Source organism: Podarcis bocagei (genome assembly GCF_964188305.1).
Source record: "Podarcis bocagei genome assembly, chromosome: 7".
Lineage (NCBI taxonomy): Eukaryota > Metazoa > Chordata > Lepidosauria > Squamata > Lacertidae > Podarcis > Podarcis bocagei.
In genome coordinates this window covers 80,791,111-80,797,470 of record NC_138132.1, presented here as the reverse complement: position 1 = coordinate 80,797,470, position 6,360 = coordinate 80,791,111, and the positions used below count along the sequence as shown (strand labels likewise).

Genomic DNA, 6,360 nt, shown 5'->3' with positions numbered 1-6,360 from the left:
CCCGCTGGCCTTCGAGGTGCCTCACGCTTGGTCTTTATTGAAGACTGTTGCGACAGGACTCCCACCTGCCACAAGGTGGAACAAGATGGAAGCCCTGAACAAAAGAAGACCCCAACTTTTATTAGCTACTAATCCCCCAAGCTACACCCCTAGAACTACATCACAACTACATCATTGACACATCACAAAGAGGAGGGGTTCAGGGAGGAGTTGTGGTGGTAACCTGAGTGTCTTGTCACCTGTCCGGTTCTTCCTTTCCCCCTCCCCATGATTACATTCCTGAGGACAAAGAGGAGTTCACTGTCCTTTCCTGCCCCCAGAGGGTAGGGCTGGTCACTGTCCTTTGTTTCAGTCCGTACTGAATCCACTTCCATATGCAGGTCCTTTTTAAGTGTAATGATCTTTCGTCTAGGACCATCAAGGTTGGCATGCCAACTGGGTAGGGCTCGCTGCGGGCTTGGGGGATCTAGATAGGTTTTCATATACACTGGTGCCTCGCAAGACGAAATTAATCCGTTCTGTGAGTCTCTTCGTCTAGCGGTTTTTTCGTCTTGCAAAGCAACCCTATTAGCGGCTTAGCGGATTAGCGCTATTAGCGGTTTAGCGGCTATTAAAGGCTTAGCGGCTATTAAAGGCTTAGCGGATTAGCGGCTAAAAGGCTATTAGCACCTTAGCAGCTTAGAAAAAGGGGGGGGGGAAGCGGAAAAAAATCGGAACACTCGCAAGACGTTTTCGTCTTGCAAAGCAAGCCCATAGGGAAAATCATCTTGCGAAGCAGCTCAAAAACGGAAAACCCTTTCGTCTAGCGGGTTTTCCATCTTGCGAGGCATTCGTCTTGCGGGGTACCACTGTACTGCCAACCCCTTCTGAGTCCTCTCTAAGGCAAAAGAAAAAAGAAAAAAAAAGCTTCATGGAAGCCTGATTGTCAGGAGGAGTCCAGCTATTGTGCTTGGAGGGTTGAGCTCCCATTTTCCCATTTCCCTTTTATACCCGGGGGGGGGGTTGTTCAGTAACAAACTATACAAGGAGATAGACAAACAGATACAAGAGAGGGACAAAGAGGGAGGGGGAAGAGAAAAGAATGTCCTATCAGTATTCAGTCTAACACTCAGGTGCCCCTCGCGGCTCTTTCTGGGCAAACTGCGACGGATCGGACTGGAGAAGGCTAGTAGAAATCTAAAGGCAATCCCTGCCTACAACTAAAACCACAGGCAAGTAGCCTGGAAACCACAGGTCTCTTAACCCGGAAAAACCACGGATCTGGAATTCACTCAACGCTGCTCACAAAACTAATCCTAGTGCGGGGCCCTGTCTTCTTCTGCGAACCTCCCGATCTACCATCCACGACAACCTCCTGCCTGACCTTAGAACTATGTTCGGGATTCCCTACTGGACGCTTGCGCAGTGCAATGCCAGACTGGGACCCGAGAAGACAAAGGTTTGAAAGGGAACAAACAACGTTGCGTTCTCATGTACACGAGTCACCCCCAACAAGGGTTATCGTGCCAGAGGTGCAGCTTCAATTGTTTGATAGGAGGTGGAAAGAAGAGCGTAGGAGAAAGTTATGTTCCTTCGACCCTCTCTGGCTACCCTCTGAGGGAGTGGGTCGGGGAAAGAGAAAGAGAGAGAGAGAGAGAGACTTCCTGCGACCCTTCTGGCCATGCTCCAAAGGAATGGGTCAAGGAGAGAGAAAGGGAGATTTCTCACGACCCACTCTGGCCACCCTCTGAGGGAGTGGGTCAGGGAGAGAGAGAAGGAAAGGTTCGGCTGTCGTGGAGACGTTATCCTTCCACCCCTCTCCCAGTGCACTAATTTCAAACCATACTCACGTCTTAGGAACGTCCCTCGTGGGCCCTGGGATCCTTAGTTGGCCGGCTTGACCTTGCCTATGCTCTTCCTGGCTGAGCCTTCTGGTGACAGTTGATTACTGCCTGCAAAGGGAAGGCAGGGAGAGGAAAAGGATCCCTGGTCTAAGGTTGCCCAGTGGCGCCTGATCCCCTCTATCTCCCCCCTCACCTTCACAGGAGAACCAAGAGTTTTTGAGAGCGGTCGCCAGACTGTTAACGGAGAAATCTGAGGGCTCCCTTGGACAAAAAAACAAGGACACCAGCCAGGAATACCAGAGCAAAACAGCAGCCAATAGGCTTGGTCTTTATTGAAGACTGTTGTGACAGGACTCCCACTTGCCACAAGGTGGAACAAGATGGAAGCCCTGAACAAGAGAAGACCCCAACTTTTATTAGCTACTAATTCCCCATGCTACACCCCTAAGACTACATCATAACTACATCATGACTACATCATTGACACATCACAAAGAGGAGGGGTTCAGGGAGGAGTTGTGGTGGTAACCTGAGTGTCTTGTCACCTGTCCGGTTCCTCCTTTCCCCCTCCCCATGATTACATTCCTGAGGACAAAGAGGAGTTCACTGTTTTCTGCCCCCAGAGGGAAGAGCTGGTCACTGTCCTTTGTTTCAGTCCATACTGAATCCACTTCCATATGTAGATCCTTTGCGAGTGTAATGATCTTCTGTCTAGGACCATCAAGGTTAGCATGCCAACTGGGTAGGGCTCGCTGCAGGCTTGGGGGATTATGGTTGCCTTGTGTCAAGTCTCCCCCTTTTGATAGTCCTTCCTTCATGGTGTAAAATAAAAGTGGAACAGTACAATGCAATGCTTCTATTCTACTTAGTGTATGTGTGGGGTTTTGTGTCAGCATCACAGTGTGGGTTCTTTTTACTATTCACTTGTATTTCTTTGGCGGTGAGAGAGGTTGGGGGTGGCCTAGGGTGTGGTTGGTTGTCTTTGATGGGCTGTAGTGAAATTTGTTTTTGTGTGTGAGTGGGGTGTGTATGTGGTTTTGGATCAGGTTAGCCAGATTGATTCGTATGCTGTTGGCAGATTCCTGTCATTGTCTTGTTGGGCTGTGTGTGCGATAAAGGGGAGCCATATCGGGGTGAAGGCGTCTTCTTCTATTTGTTCCCGTGTCAGTTTCAGTTTGTTGGTTAGTTTTTCTAATAAGGCTGTTTCTGAAGACATTCTAGTTTAGACAAACCTACCTAGATGTTGTCTTTGTCCATGGAGTTTTCTTGGCAGGGATACTGGAGTGGCTTGCCGGTTCCTCCTTCAGGTGGATCACATTTGGTCAAAACTCTCCACTCTGACCTGTTCATCTTGGGTGCCCTGCTCGGCATAGTTCATAGCTTCTCTGAGTTATTCAAGCCCCTTCGCCATGGCAAGGCAGAACCTTTTATTGAGGGTGAAAGAGGAGAGCGCAAAATATGGTTCGAAGCTCAACATCAAAAAAACGAAGATCATGGCCACTGGCCCCATCACCTCCTGGCAAATAGAAGGGGAAGAAATGGAGGCAGTGAGAGATTTTACTTTCTTGGGCTCCATGATCACTGCAGATGGTGAAAGCAGCCACAAAATTAAAAGGCGCCTGCTTCTTGGGAGAAAAGCAATGACAAACCTAGACAGTATCTTAAAAAGCAGAGACATCACCTTGCCAACAAAGGTCTGTATGATTAAAGCCATGGTTTTCCCAGTAGTGATGTATGGAAGTGAGAGCTGGACCATAAAGAAGGCCGATCGCCAAAGAATTGATGCTTTTGAATTATGCTGCTGGAGGAGACTCTTGAGAGTCCCATGGACTGCAAGAAGATCCAACCTGTCCATTCTGAAGGAAATCAGCCCTGAGTGCTCACTGGAAGGACAGATCCTGAAGCTGAGGCTCCAATACTTTGGCCACCTCATGAGAAGAGAAGACTCCCTGCAAAATACCCTGGTGTTGGGAAAGATGGAGGGCACAAGGAGAAGGGGATGACAGGACGGGATGGTTGGACAGTGTTCTTGAAGCTACCAGCATGAGTTTGACCAAACTGCGGGAGGCAGTGGAAGACAGGAGTGCCTGGCATGCTCTGGTCCATGCGGTCACGAAGAGTTGGACACGACTAAACGACTAAACAACAACATCATTCCTAATCAAATGCATGCATTGTAATGTCCTGCCAAAATACAGAAACTTTTCATACTACAAATCTTCCAGGGTTTGTTTGGTTTTGGCCCCAGAGTGGCTTAGCAGGGAAATTTCAGACTGCTGCTTCACTTACTCTTCATTGTTCGTGGTTTTATAAACTTCTATCATGTCGACTCCTCCTCATGTCTTCTCAAAATCCCTTGAATGAAGAACGGTACACTCCGATAGGATGGTTGTCTTCTTCCACCGAGCGTGCAGCTTCAGGAGGGACGCAAACTGAACGGTGAGGAAGGAAGGGGACACTCGCCTAGCCAGCCAGATCAGCCAAATCACCCCTGGCAATCAGTGGTGTGACCGATATCGCAGCCAGATCACCCTCCCATCCACCCTCTGTCCCAAACTCATCATTGTGCCTAGAGGTTAATCTTCCCTCAGTACAATTACGGATTTGGCGTAGAACACTTAACTATTGGCTTTGCCTAAACCTAAATCCCGCCAGCCTAATATCCCTAGCGATGCAAGATTGTCAGAAGAGTGCCTGGGCTAAAATTGTCTATCAAAAATTTCACTCTTGTGGTTGATCACCACAATAATAATATAGTAGTAATAATAATTTATTATTTATACCCTGCCCATCTGGCTGGGTTTCCCCAGCCACTCTGGGTGGCTTTCAACAGAATATGAAAATACAATAATCTATTTAATATTAAAAGCTTCCCTAAACAGGGCTGCCTTCAATTGTCTTCTAAAAGTTTGGTAGTTGTTTTTCTCTTTGACATCTGGTGAGAGGGCATTCCACAGGGCAGGTGCCACTACCAAGAAGGCCCTCTGCCTGGTTCCCTGTAACTTGGCTTCTCGCAGTGAGGGAACTGCCAGAAGGCCCTTGGCAATGGATCTCAGTGTCTGGGTAGGACAATGGGGGTGGAGACGCTCCTTCAGGTATACTGGACCGAGGCCGTTTAGGGCTTTAAAGGTCAGCACCAACACTTTGAATTGTGCTTAGAAATGTACTGGGAGCCAGTGTAGGTCTTTCAAGACCAGTGTTATATGGTCTCGGTGGCCGCTCCCAGTCACCAGTCTAGCTGCCGCATTCTGGATTAGTTGTAGTTTCTGGGTCATCTTCAAAGGTAGCTCCAACATAGAGCGCTTTGCAGTAGTCCACAACAGCTACTCACTTTGGGTTTTAGTAAAGCAAACAGTCTAATTTGTCAGTGCCTAAATGATATCGAGTGTCAGAGCAACTTGGCCACAATAAGGAAATTTTGCCCATGGTATGACTATTTTCAACTTACCCATTTTGACTCTCTGGCACCTTATCTGCATAACCTAGCAATTCTAAAATATAGTCATGCTTTTACTCTCACAAGATTGAATGTATTGCCCTCGGCTATACTTGAGGGACGATTCCAACAGATTCCACATGAAAAACACTTAAGTTCCTGTGGAGATGGCAGTACCGAATCTGTGGTGCATGCCCTTCTGGCCCGCACTCTTTATAAAGACTTGAGGAATGAGATTGTCACCCCTCTTTTATTGTCCATTCCGGGTCATCCAGCCACTGCCACAGTGTCCTTTCTCTTGGCAGATCAAGATGAGCAGGTGACAGCAAAGGTTGCAAGGTTTTTAGGTGGGGCAGTTAGACCCACTATTTGACTATTGATTCAAAACCCTAAAATGTATTTTATATAATTGACCTTTTAATTTTTCTTCTTTGTATATCGTACCGTTTTATTGCTATGGCCGATGGCTGATGCAAATAAAGATTCATTCATTCATTCTTCTCTAAATCAAGAAAAGCTCAACAACTTTTTGAGTGGGGTGTCCTGGTTGTTACTTTTTGAAATATGGCAACCCTATCATGCCCATGCAGCAGCCATTTTGAGTCTGCCCATGCCCCACAGAAGAGCCATTTTGTGTCTAACCACACACCAGCAGCCATTTTAATCCAATATGTTTTTCTATGCATTACTTGCATTGCAAAATCCAGAGAAGCACACATTTTGAAAGATGACTGCCTTTTGCTTTGCATTTAATAATAATAATAATAATAATAATAATAATAATAATAATAATAATAATAATAATAATTTATTATTTATACTCCGCCCATCTGGCTGGGTTTCCCCAGCCACTCTGGGCGGCTTCTAAAAGAATATTAAAATACTGTGATACATCAAACAGGGCAGGCGCCACTACCAAGAAGGCCCTCTGCCTGGTTCCTTGTAACTTGGCTTCTCGCAGTGAGGGAACCGCCAGAAGGCCCTCGGTGCTGGACCTCAGTGTCCGGGTAGAACGATGGAGGTGGAGACGCTCCTTTAGGTATACTGGTATATTTTCTTTTGGGAAGTGTGAATTTAGGTAGACTGGCCTTTAAATGTGAA

At 46.9% G+C, this 6,360-nt stretch overlaps 1 long non-coding RNA gene across 1 annotated transcript; it reads right to left on the bottom strand.

The window, feature by feature from the left end:
- Positions 1-2,117: 2,117 nt before the first annotated feature.
- LOC308592081 lies at positions 2,118-4,368 on the bottom strand. The gene is made up of 2 exons (XR_014010358.1): positions 4,113-4,368; positions 2,118-3,339 (listed from the first exon to the last, which is right to left on the bottom strand). It is a non-coding gene; the product is annotated as an uncharacterized lncRNA (long non-coding RNA).
- Between the last annotated feature and the right edge of the window lie 1,992 nt (positions 4,369-6,360).